Genomic DNA, 14,070 nt, shown 5'->3' with positions numbered 1-14,070 from the left:
CTTGGAGGACTCCAAGTTGCTAGACGTTGTCAGGGCCCTGGAAATATAGGTTTCCAGGACGGCTGGAGTCAGAAAATCTGACTCGTTGTTTATTCTGTATGCACCCAACAAGCTGGGTGCTCCTGCTTCTAAGCAGACTATTGCTCGTTGGATTTGTAGTACAATTCAGCTTGCACATTCTGTGGCAGGCCTGCCACAGCCAAAAATCTGTAAATGCCCACTCCACAAGGAAGGTGGGCTCATCTTGGGCGGCTGCCCGAGGGGTCTCGGCTTTACAACTTTGCCGAGCAGCTACTTGGTCAGGAGCAAATACGTTTGTAAAATTCTACAAATTTGATACCCTGGCTGAGGAGGACCTGGAGTTCTCTCATTGGTGCTGCAGAGTCATCCGCACTCTCCCGCCCGTTTGGGAGCTTTGGTATAATCCCCATGGTCCTTACGGAGTCCCCAGCATCCACTTAGGACATCAGAGAAAATAAGAATTTACTTACCGATAATTCTATTTCTCGTAGTCCGTAGTGGATGCTGGGCGCCCATCCCAAGTGCGGATTGTCTGCAATACTTGTACATAGTTATTGTTAACTAAATCGGGTTATTGTTGTAGTGAGCCATCTTTTCTAGAGGCTCCTCTGTTATCATGCTGTTAACTGGGTGCAGATCACAAGTTGTACGGTGTGATTGGTGTGGCTGGTATGAGTCTTACCCGGGATTCATGAATCCTTCCTTATTGTGTACGCTCGTCCGGGCACAGTATCCTAACTGAGGCTTGGAGGAGGGTCATGGGGGGAGGAGCCAGTGCACACCAGGTAGTCCTAAAGCTTTTACTTTTGTGCCCAGTCTCCTACGGAGCCGCTATTCCCCATGGTCCTTACGGAGTCCCCAGCATCCACTACGGACTACGAGAAATAGAATTATCGGTAAGTAAATTCTTATTTTTTCATACAAGGGTACCAACAAATTAGTCCTGGTCTGTGTGTCCGTTCAGTACCTTCACCCATCAAGGCTGCGGTCTCACCAACCCCTTGGAGTGTTGCGTCTAGATGTAAGTCTGACTGTTGTCATTCTGCTGGACCCTGGACCTAGAACTTCGTTTTACATTTTAATCCCTTTAGTGGACTACAGGTTGGAGGCTTTAATCTGTTTTTAGCAGGAGCATATAACGCAATGACAGATTCTGGCATGAGCAGAAGTAGATGGCCAAGTAATTGTGGTACCTTATTTCTCAGAGGTGGAAAACGTAACAGCTGGGTTGGAGAAGAACCACATATGAGGCAGCTGAAGCAACCTCATGTCATGGAGTCAACATGAGGCAGCACTGTGGCGTAATGTTCAGCCTTGCTGTCACAGGTCTGGGGACCTGGGTTCAATTCCAAGCAGTGCCTTATCTGTGTGGCGTTTGTATGTTCACCCTGTGTTGTTGCAGGTTTCCACCCACACTCTAAAAACATACTAGCACGTTAAACTGCTCCTAACAACAAACAAAAAATAAGAATTTACTTACCAATAATTCTATTTCTCGTAGTCCGTAGTGGATGCTGGGAACTCCGTAAGGACCATGGGGAATAGCGGCTCCGCAGGAGACTGGGCACAAAAGTAAAAGCTTTAGGACTACCTGGTGTGCACTGGCTCCTCCCCCTATGACCCTCCTCCAAGCCTCAGTTAGGATACTGTGCCCGGACGAGCGTACACAATAAGGAAGGATTTTGAATCCCGGGTAAGACTCATACCAGCCACACCGTACAACCTGTGATCTGAACCCAGTTAACAGCATGATAACAGCGGAGCCTCTGAAAAGATGGCTCACAACAACAAAAACCCGATTTTTGTAACAATAACTATGTACAAGTATTGCAGACAATCCGCACTTGGGATGGGCGCCCAGCATCCACTACGGACTACGAGAAATAGAATTATCGGTAAGTAAATTCTTATTTTCTCTGACGTCCTAGTGCAGGCCTGGCCAACCTGTGGCTCTCCAGATGTAGTGAAACTACACATCCCAGCATGCCCTGCCACAATTTTATCATTCCCTAATAGCAAAACTGTGGCAAGGCATGATGGGACTTGTAGTTTCACAACAGCTGGAGAGCCACAGGTTGGCCAGGCCTGTCCTAGTGGATGCTGGGAACTCCGTAAGGACCATGGGGATTATACCAAAGCTCCCAAACGGGCGGGAGAGTGCGGATGACTCTGCAGCACCGAATGAGAGAACTCCAGGTCCTCCTCAGCCAGGGTATCAAATTTGTAGAATTTAGCAAACGTGTTTGCCCCTGACCAAGTAGCTGCTCGGCAAAGTTGTAAAGCCGAGACCCCTCGGGCAGCCGCCCAAGATGAGCCCACCTTCCTTGTGGAATGGGCTTTTACAGATTTTGGCTGTGGCAGGCCTGCCACAGAATGTGCAAGCTGAATTGTACTACAAATCCAACGAGCAATAGTCTGCTTAGAAGCAGGAGCACCCAGCTTGTTGGGTGCATACAGGATAAACAGCGAGTCAGATTTTCTGACTCCAGCCGTCCTGGAAACATATTTTCAGGGCCCTGACTACGTCCAGCAACTTGGAGTCCTCCAAGTCCCTAGTAGCCGCAGGTACCACAATAGGCTGGTTCAAGTGAAACGCTGAAACCACCTTAAGGAGAAATTGAGGACGAGTCCTCAATTCTGCCCTGTCCGTATGAAAAATTAGGTAAGGGCTTTTATAGGATAAAGCCGCCAATTCTGAGACACGCCTGGCTGAAGCCAGGGCTAACAGCATTACCACTTTCCATGTGAGATATTTTAAGTCCACAGTGGTGAGTGGTTCAAACCAATGTGATTTTAGGAACCCCAAAACTACATTGAGATCCCAAGGTGCCACTGGAGGCACAAAAGGAGGCTGTATATGCAGTACCCCCTTGACAAACGTCTGAACTTCAGGAACTGAAGCCAGTTCTTTCTGGAAGAAAATCGACAGGGCCGAAATTTGAACCTTAATGGACCCTAATTTTAGGCCCATAGACAGTCCTGTTTGCAGGAAATGCAGGAAACGACCCAGTTGAAATTCCTCTGTAGGGGCCTTCCTGGCCTCACACCACGCAACATATTTACGCCAAATACGGTGATAATGTTGCACGGTTACATCCTTCCTGGCTTTGATCAGGGTAGGGATGACTTCATCCGGAATGCCTTTTTCCTTCAGGATCCGGCGTTCAACCGCCATGCCGCCAAACGCAGCCGCGGTAAGTCTTGGAACAGACAGGGTCCCTGCTGGAGCAGGTCCTTTCTTAGAGGTAGAGGCCACGGGTCCTCCGTGAGCATCTCTTGAAGTTCCGGGTACCAAGTCCTTCTTGGCCAATCCGGAGCCACGAGTATAGTCCTTACTCCTCTCCTTCTTATGATTCTCAGTACCTTGGGTATGAGAGGCAGAGGAGGGAACACATACACTGACTGGTACACCCACGGTGTTACCAGAGCGTCCACAGCTATTGCCTGAGGGTCCCTTGACCTGGCACAATATCTGTCTAGTTTTTTGTTGAGGCGGGACGCCATCATGTCCACCTTTTGGTTTTTCCCAACGGTTCACAATCATGTGGAAGACTTCTGGGTGAAGTCCCCACTCCCCCGGGTGGAGGTCGTGTCTGCTGAGGAAGTCTGCTTCCCAGTTGTCCACTCCCGGAATAAACACTGCTGACAGTGCTATCACATGATTTTCCGCCCAGCGAAGAATCCTTGCAACTTCTGCCATTGCCCTCCTGCTTCTTGTGCCGCCCTGTCTGTTTACGTGGGCGACTGCCGTGATGTTGTCCGACTGGATCAACACCGGCTGACCCTGAAGCAGAGGCCTTGCTTGACTTAGGGCATTGTAAATGGCCCTTAGTTCCAGGATATTTATGTGAAATGACGTTTCCATGCTTGACCACAAGCCCTGGAAATTTCTTCCCTGTGTGACTGCTCCCCAGCCTCTCAGGCTGGCATCCGTGGTCACCAGGACCCAGTCCTGAATGCCGAATCTGCGGCCCTCTAGAAGATGAGCACTCTGCAACCACCACAGGAGAGACACCCTTGTCCTTGGAGACAGGGTTATCCGCTGATGCATCTGAAGATGCGACCCGGACCATTTGTCCAGCAGATCCCACTGAAAAGTTCTTGCGTGGAATCTGCCGAATGGAATCGCTTCGTAAGAAGCCACCATTTTTCCCAGGACCCTTGTGCATTGATGCACTGACACTTGGCCTGGTTTTAGGAGGTTCCTGACTAGCTCGGATAACTCCCTGGCTTTCTCCTCCGGGAGAAACACCTTTTTCTGGACTGTGTCCAGAATCATCCCTAGGAACAGCAGACGTGTCGTCGGAATCAGCTGCGATTTTGGAATATTTAGAATCCACCCGTGCTGTCGTAGTACTACTTGAGATAGTGCTACTCCGACCTCTAACTGTTCCCTGGACCTCGCCCTTATCAGGAGATCGTCCAAGTAAGGGATAATTAAGACGCCTTTTCTTCGAAGAAGAATCATCATTTCGGCCATTACCTTGGTAAAGACCCGGGGTGCCGTGGACAATCCAAACGGCAGCGTCTGAAACTGATAGTGACAGTTCTGTACCACAAACCTGAGGTACCCTTGGTGAGAAGGGCAAATTGGGACATGGAGGTAAGCATCCTTGATGTCCAGAGACACCATATAGTCCCCTTCTTCCAGGTTCGCTATCACTGCTCTGAGTGACTCCATCTTGAATTTGAACCTTTGTATGTAAGTGTTCAAGGATTTCAGATTTAAAATAGGTCTCACCGAGCCGTCCGGCTTCGGTACCACAAACAGCGTGGAATAATACCCCTTTCCCTGTTGTAGGAGGGGTACCTTGATTATCACCTGCTGGGAATACAGCTTGAGAATGGCTTCCAATACCGCCTCCCTGTCGGAGGGAGACGTTGGTAAAGCAGACTTCAGGAACCGGCGAGGGGGAGACGTCTCGAATTCCAATTTGTACCCCTGAGATACTACCTGCAGGATCCAGGGGTCCACTTGCGAGTGAGCCCACTGCGCGCTGAAATTCTTGAGACGACCCCCCACCGTACCTGAGTCCGCTTGTAAGGCCCCAGCGTCATGCTGAGGACTTGGCAGAAGCGGGGGAGGGCTTCTGTTCCTGGGAAGAGGCTGCCTGCTGCAGTCTTTTTCCCCTTCCTCTGCCCCGGGGCAGAAATGAGTGGCCTTTTGCCCGCTTGCCCTTATGGGGACGAAAGGACTGAGCCTGAAAAGACGGTGTCTTTTTCTGCTGAGAGGTGACCTGGGGTAAAAAGGTGGATTTCCCAGCCGTTGCCGTGGCCACCAGGTCCGATAGACCGACCCCAAATAACTCCTCCCCTTTATACGGCAATACTTCCATATGCCGTTTGGAATCTGCATCACCTGACCACTGTCGCGTCCATAACCCTCTTCTGGCAGAAATGGACAGCGCACTTACTCTTGATGCCAGAGTGCAAATATCCCTCTGTGCATCTCGCATATATAGAAATGCATCCTTTTAAATGCTCTATAGTCAATAATATACTGTCCCTGTCCAGGGTATCAATATTTTCAGTTAGGGAATCCGACCAAGCCACCCCAGCACTGCACATCCAGGCTGAGGCGATTGCTGGTCGCAGTATAACACCAGTATGTGTGTATATACTTTTTAGGATATTTTCCAGCTTCCTATCAGCTGGCTCCTTGAGGGCGGCCGTATCAGGAGACGGTAACGCCACTTGCTTTGATAAGCGTGTGAGCGCCTTATCTACCCTAGGGGGTGTTTCCCAACGCGCCCTAACCTCTGGCGGGAAAGGGTATAATGCCAATAATTTTTTAGAAATTAGCAGTTTTTTATCGGGGGAAACCCACGCTTCATCACACACCTCATTTAATTCATCTGATTCAGGAAAAACTACGGGTAGTTTTTTCACACCCCACATAATACCCTTCTTTGTGGTACTTGTAGTATCAGAAATGTTCAAAACCTCCTTCATTGCCGTGATCATGTAACGTGTGGCCCTACTGGATATCACGTTTGTTTCCTCACCGTCGACACTGGAGTCAGTGTCCGTGTCTGGGTCTATGTCGACCATCTGAGGTAACGGGCGCTTTAGAGCCCCTGACGGTGTTTGAGACGCCTGGACAGGTACTAACTGATTTTCCGGCTGTCTCATGTCGTCAAGTCTTTTGTAAAGTGCTGACGCTATCACGTAATTCCTTCCATAAGACCATCCAGTCAGGTGTCGACTCCCTAGGGGGTGACATCACTATTACAGGCAATTGCTCCGCCTCCATACCATTTTCCTCCTCATACATGTCGACACAAACGTACCGACACACAGCACACACACAGGGAATGCTCTGATAGAGGACAGGACCCCACTAGCCCTTTGGGGAGACAGAGGGAGAGTTTGCCAGCAAACACCAGAGCGCTATATATATACAGGGATAACCTTATATAAGTGTTTTCCCTTATATAGCTGCTGTATTGATTAATCTGCCAAATTAGTGCCCCCCCTCTCTTGTTTTACCCTGTTTCTGTAGTGCAGGACTGCAGGGGAGAGTCAGGGAGACGTCCTTCCAGCGGAGCTGTGAGGGAAAATGGCGCTTGTGTGCTGAGGAGATAGGCTCCGCCCCCTTCTCGGCGGCCTTTCTCCCGCTTTTTTAAGGAAAACTGGCAGGGGTTAAATGCATCCATATAGCCCAGGAGCTATATGTGATGTATTTTTAGCCATCTAAGGTGTTTTTATTGCGTCTCAGGGCGCCCCCCCCCCAGCGCCCTGCACCCTCAGTGACCGGAGTGTGAAGTGTGCTGAGAGCAATGGCGCACAGCTGCGGTGCTGTGCGCTACCTTATTGAAGACAGGACGTCTTCTGCCGCCGATTTCCCGGACCTCTTCTGTCTTCTGGCTCTGTAAGGGGGCCGGCGGCGCGGCTCTGGGACCCATCCATGGCTGGGCCTGTGATCGTCCCTCTGGAGCTAATGTCCAGTAGCCTAAGAAGCCCAATCCACTCTGCACGCAGGTGAGTTCGCTTCTTCTCCCCTTAGTCCCTCGGTGCAGTGAACCTGTTGCCAGCAGGACTCACTGAAAATAAAAAACCTATACTTAAACTTTTTCATTAAGCAGCTCAGGAGAGCCACCTAGTGTGCACCCTTCTCGTTCGGGCACAAAAATCTAACTGAGGCTTGGAGGAGGGTCATAGGGGGAGGAGCCAGTGCACACCAGGTAGTCCTAAAGCTTTTACTTTTGTGCCCAGTCTCCTGCGGAGCCGCTATTCCCCATGGTCCTTACGGAGTTCCCAGCATCCACTAGGACGTCAGAGAAAATTGTGGTAGAGAATATAGATTGTAAGCTCCACCAGGGTAGGCACTGATGCGAATGACTATTCTCTGTAAATGGTTGTGGTTTGGTACTAAGAAACCCTAGCCAAGGGTGCAGAGGCCATGTAGGTTTCGGAGGCAGTGTTGCCCATTCTTAGGCACTCCATCTTTCTCTGCTACACAACCTTAGGACCCAAACTTGGTCCTCTGAGTCAGACCTGTCAACAGAAGTCTTGGGTACACGTTTTTGGGTTCCATCCCGCACCGGTATATACAAAGGTATGATACAGTTGGGTCCAATTACATCTACCCTACGTGCACGTTAAACAGCCCTACTAGTCACACCATGCCGTGGCGTATCTCTGTGGCGATGAGCGTCTTTACATGCAACTTTTTTCCATTAAAATGCATCTTATTTGCATTGCTATGTGCATAGGACGTACAAATAGTTTATGCTGATTAAATAATGTGGCATTCCTATATTGTGTGTGTGTGTGACAGCGGCCGTATCTTCATACGAAATGGTACATTAGTGTATCATAGAAATCACTGTATCGTAGCATGTAATCTGCAGATACAGTCGCACACAGAATATAGGCATGCTGTATTTCATTTTAATCAGCAGAAGCTGCTTGTGCGTCTCATTTGCACAGCAATGCGAATAAAACGCATTTTTGGCAAAAACGTTCAACGCTAAAGGAGTTGCACGGGACCTGTCAGCTCACTTACACCCGGCATCTCCCGCTTCATGGTGTATTGAGGCAAGATGTCCACATACTCTGATGGAGAATCTGCCCCTATCATGTAGCTGGTGCAAGTGTGGATGGTGCAACCAGACGCTCAGTCCACAAATAGACATACGTATATACACCGGAAAAGGGCCACACAGTCACACACGAACGTACACTGGGGAAGGGCCACAGCAGTTTTTGCAAAACGCAAAAAATTGCAGACATGTGCCCAGCAAAAGGCGCAGACATGGACCCTGCTTCGCGCAACTTCGAACAAAGTGTCAAATACATCCTATAAAATAACACAAGACGTCACTAAGAAAAACCCAGAGCAACGTTATTGTCCATAGCAACCAGATAGAAATCCTGCAGAAACACCACAAAGCCACACCGAACGCTCAGTGCGACCGTCTTTAGTCCTCGCTGGCTCTCGGCTTGTGGTGAAGGGTTGGGGATGGGTATTTATTTAGTGAGCGGTCTACTAAAGGTGGAGTTCCCCCTTTTCCCACACAGGGGATGGTGTTATTTTGGGAGCTGACCCGCAGCCATCAGTTGGGCACATTTTCTATTTGTCCGGCCACTGGTATGAAGGCGATGGGTACGTATCGCAGTACTAAGGAAAGAATTTAAATGATGGCCCTTTTGCAAACTTCTACAGAATTGTGCTCTGAAACCTCGGTACTGAAATTAGATGTTTATTCTCATTCAATAAACCGGATGGATATAAACAGAATATATTTTGCTTACAGCTGTAACAAACAAGATTTGGTGTAAAGAGGTAGAAAAGACACAAAAAGTCAGTGACAGAAACCCATCACCACAGTCAGGTACATGAACCGCCCACCCCAGCAATCCATTCAGTGTAACGCATTCTCCTGCAACATATATAGTATTTCTGCAGCAGGTTACATTGGTTTCCACAGGGAAACATCGGGGTGTAGAGTGGATCTTGATCCAGAGGCACCAACAGGCTAAAGCTTTAGGCTGTCCCAGGATGCATTGGGGCCTCCTCTATAACCCCGCCTCCAGGCACTGAGAGCTCAGTTTCGAGTTGGTGCCTGCGGCAGCAGGTCGCTGAACAGGAGGGCTGCACTGGGCGGCCCTGAAAAAGCTTTCTAATGAAGATTTCTAACTTCTCTGGGCTGTCAGCGCTGTATGTCTGTGTGACATTCAGCGCTGCGGCTCCATCACCTTCCAAGTGGCGTCGCATACGCCCGCTGGCCTGGTTCCTTACCCTTATGGGGTGGGTGTGGGGTGTGGTGGCCCCTGTGTCGGTGTGGCTGGGCTGCTTCAGGTCGGCACACCCTAACACTTTATTAACACTTATGATTTTCCCTATCACTTTGTATATATTTTTGTATTATTTTAATCACACCACTTACATAGCACTTCTGTGCTTCCTATTAACCCTTATTAATTTTCACCTGTGTGCTGACCTGGGGTGGCCGACCTGTGCCGACATGATGGGGTCCTGCACCCCGGACCCATACCTAGTATTAGGGACCCCCAGTGACGGAGAGGCCTTGTCGATCGGCCTGGGGGCTTAACCCTATATCTGCAGATATACGCAACCACGATCTCCGTATAATCTGACTATTATGTAGTAATATTTTTCACTCCGTGTGCATTAGGGAACCATTGTTTTTTCCGACGGAGACGTCCCGCCTTAGGCACACAGTCGCAGTCTGCTGTCCTGGTTCGCGTTGCTGCTATGAAGGGAGGAGGTAAGAGGGTCCCCCAGACGGGACCCGCCATTAAATCGCGTTCCAGACACGGTCTAGGGACACGGATCGCAATGCTCGTGTGGACACTGTCACCGAGCAGGGACCCCACTAGACTGCTAGGGCATAAGAGTGCAGGTTGGGTGTACTAACGCCACATTTAATAAGACTCTGTAGTACCAGCGGTGGAAGACAAGCGTAGGGGAGCCGCTGCTGGACCTGTAGCCCCTCCCCCACACAGGGCTCCATCTCGCAGATTTTCTGCCCTGGAGCTTCAACACACACTCTCCCTCATTCCCTGACAGAGATCCTGGGCGCCATCTTCTGATCATAGCTGCTGCTGGTCTCCGGTACTGTAGGGCAAGGTCTCCCTTGTAAAGCCGCCTGTCCACAGCGCTGAGACTTTACAGACACTTGAGTATTCTACATGTCTTTAAACAGACAGCGATGGTTAAGAAAGAGTGTACCTGTTACAGAATATTGTACGAGTATTCTGATGTATACCTCCGCTCTAGGACCGCGCTGTGTTTATTTTTATAAAACCTACTGGGTACTCCAGTGGAACACCTAGCGCCCCCTATGGGACCACCGGTGCCACTGCCATGTCATATTGTCCCTATGGTTAATCCGTCTTGGGCGGAAAATTTGTCTAACCAACTGCAGCAATTGAATCAGTCTCTGGTTAGACAGAAACCTACACCAGGTTACTCCTGTGTCTCTGGGTCCTCTAAGCGGGTGGCTTCCTCCTCACAATCCACTAACCTCTCTGATGTCTCATCTGAAGAGGAGGGGGGGGATACGGTCCTGTCAGACACTGACTCGTGTTACTGACGAGGATTCTCCCTTGCAGATTGATGTTCCTGCCTTAGTGGCTGCTATTAAGCATATCCTTCTAATCACTGAGGATGAGGATTCCACTACTGTGGCAAAGAAAACTGATATGTTTAAACAGCAGAAGGTGGTTAAAACTATATTACCCCATTCTGATCATCTTGTGGACATCAGACGGGAACCCTGGTCTAATCCAGGGAAGAAATTCCCTCTGCCTAAACGGGCCTTGGCTCGCTATGCTCTCCCTGCAGAGTTATGTAACAAATGGGAGACTCCACCGACAGTGGATTCTCACGTCACCCATCTCATGATGTCGTCCACTCTGCCTGTCACCACTGTCACCTCACTAAAGGAACCGAAAGATAAGCATGTGGAGGGACGCCTGAAGTCTATTTACTCCCTTACTAGAGCCATACATTTTATTTATTTATTTATTACCAGTTACTTATATAGCGCACACATATTCCGCAGCGCTTTACAGAGAGAATATTTGGCCATTCAAATCAGTCCCTGCCCCAGTGGAGCTTACAATCTATATTCCCTATCACATGTACACACATTCACACTAGGGTTAATTTTGTTGGAAGCCAAGTAACCTACCTGTATATTTTTGGAGTGTGGGAGGAAACCGGAGTACCCAGAGGAAACCCACGCAAGTACGGGGAGAATATACAAACTCCACACAGTTAGGGCCATGGTGGGAATCGAACCCATGACCTCAGTGCTGTGAGGCGGTAATGCTAACCATTACACCATCCGTACTGCCAAGACATAGACCCACTATAGCTGCCTCCTGGGCTGCAAAAGAAAATGAAGCATGGGTTCAGGCATTAGAGGAAGAGCTGCCTGAGGATATTTCTGACAGTGCCAGACAATACCTGTCTCACATTACCACAGCCACCTATTACATTCAGGAGGCGTCCTCTGAGGCGGGTGTAATGGCAGCCAAGTCGTTGACCACTTCTGTCCTGGCTCGCCGCATACTGTGGTTGAGGCCATGGAAAATGGACCTAGACTCCATAAAGACCTTGGAGGTACTTCACTTTACTGGGGACATTTTGTTTGGGGAAGACCTAAATAAAATAGTGTCAGAATTGGTAGCCGCTAAGACTGCATTTCTCCCCACTACTAATCCTTCTGCACAGAAGGTAAAAGGTACCATTTTCCGTTCCTTTCGGCCTCGAGGGAAAGCAAAAGGTCAAGCATACCCGACACAATCTCGTGCTCAAAAAACCACAAAGCCCAAGGCAAAACAATCCTGGCCCATCAGCCTGCTTCTAAACAAGACAAGCCTGCCGCATGGGGGGACACCAGGATGGGAAGCCGACTTCTACAGTTCGCCCAGGTCTGGTTAAAGACTACTTCAGACGCATGGGTACTGGAAGTTGTCTCTCACGGGTACGCTGTCTCGTTCAAAAGACGTCCCCCTCACCAGTTCTGCACCACGGATCTCCCTTCAGATACGTTAAAGGTGCGCTACAATTGTGGTGAGTTCCTTCCTGAGTACATGAATGGTTGTGCCGGCACCTCAGTCCCAGAGAGGCAGAGGTTTTGACTCGCCCCTGTTTCTGGTCCCGAAACCCAAAAATGGCCTATACTAAATCTCAAATCTTTGAACAAGTTTGTGAGAGTGCCCAAGTTTCATATGGAAACATTGCGCTCCATTGTACTGGCTATGGAACCCGGAGACCATATGGTATCCCTGGATATACAGGATGCATATCTGCATTTACCTATTGTCATGTCGCTTCAGCAGTTCCTGCGGTTTGCTATTGTCAATCTTCACTACCAATTCCAGGCTCTGCCTCCGTCATCAGCAACTGACAGTAACCTTCCTGCAAGTCCACGGGTGGCTTATCAATTAGAAGAAGTCCTCGCTGATCCCAGCCCAGAGAATGGGGGCACTCCTGGACACACACACAGTAAGAGACTGTTTCTGAAGCTTCAAGACAGGATACAATGCTTCCTTCGTCGCCCCAGAGTGTCAATATACTCGGCGATGCAAGTACTTGGCCTGATGGTGTCAGCCTTCGACATGGTAGAGTACGCTCAGCTTCATTCCCCCCGCCCACTACAGAAGTTAATCCTTTCCAAGTGGGACGGCCTGCCTCATCGGATCAGATCTCACATGATTTCTCTGACTCCGGAGATTCGTCTGTTGCTGACCTGGTGGCTCCAGGACCAGCAATTAATCAGGAGCCATCCTTTCTGGATCCTGGACTGGGTCCTGCTGACAATGGACGCCAGTCCGAGGGAATAGGGAGTGCGGTGTTGGAGCAACACTCTTTTCAAGGTCGCTGGACCAAGGAGGAATCAGTCCTCCCGATAAATATTCTAGAGCGGATGGCAGTGTTCAATGCACTCTCACCCTGCCTCTAGTATTGAACAGGCCTGTTCAAGTACGATCAGACAACGCCACCGCGGTGGCATACATAAACCATCAAGACGGCATGCAAAGCTGCATGGCAATGATGGAAGTGTCAAAAATCCTTTGTTGGGCAGAACGCCATCTGCCAGCCATATCGGCAGTGTTCGACCCAGGTGTCCTGAACTGGGAAATGGACTTCCTCAGTCGCCATGAAGTGCACGCCAGAGAGTGGAGTCTTCATCAAGAAGTCTTTCAATTCCTAGTGGACAGGTGGGGCCTACCGGACGTAGACCTGATGGCGTCTTGACACAATCACAAGGTTCCGGTCTTCGGATCAAGGACCCTCAAGCAGCGTTTGTGGACGCACTGGCGGTTGCATGGAAATTTCGTCTGCTCTACGTATTCCCTCCAGTGTCACTCCTACCCAGGGTACTAAGGACGTTCAAACAAGAAGGAGGAATACTACTTCTGGTCGCTCCACGGTGGCCCAGATGGCATTAGTTCTCACACCTGCAGGGTCTGTCATCAGAGCATCCCCTTCTAATTCCTCAATGCCCAGACCTCCTCATAGAGGGCCCTTTTCTTTACCCAGACTAGCTTTTGACGGCATGGCTCTTGAAGCATCACTCCTGACAGCCAAAGGATTCTCCGAGGCGGTTATCCAAATTATGTTGAAGGCCCGCAAACCAGAATCTGCCCGGATTTATTACAGGGTCTGGAATTCTTACTTCACCTGGTGTGCTGGTAAGAATTATGATACATACAGATTCAGAACTTCCAGAATTCTGGCTTTTCTGCAATGAGGCCTGAACTTAGGCCTTCGTCTGGCATCCCTCAAGGTTCACATATCTGCCTTGTCGATATTGTTTCAGAGAAAACTTGCATCTATACCTGATGTTCATACATTTACTCAGGGTGTACTGCGGATTCAGCCTCCCTATGTCTCTCCTGTGGCTTCAAGGGATCTAGCTGTTGTACTACATGCCCTGCAAGAGTCTCCATTTGAACCTCCTGAATCAGTGGACCTTAAATGGCTCACAGCCAAGGTCCTGTTCTTGCTGGCTATTGCCTCTGCAAGACTGGTGTCAGACTTAAGCACTTTGTCCTGTCATCCACCCT

This window comes from Pseudophryne corroboree, chromosome 10 (genome assembly GCF_028390025.1).
Source record: "Pseudophryne corroboree isolate aPseCor3 chromosome 10, aPseCor3.hap2, whole genome shotgun sequence".
Lineage (NCBI taxonomy): Eukaryota > Metazoa > Chordata > Amphibia > Anura > Myobatrachidae > Pseudophryne > Pseudophryne corroboree.
Note: the sequence above shows the minus strand (reverse complement) of the source record.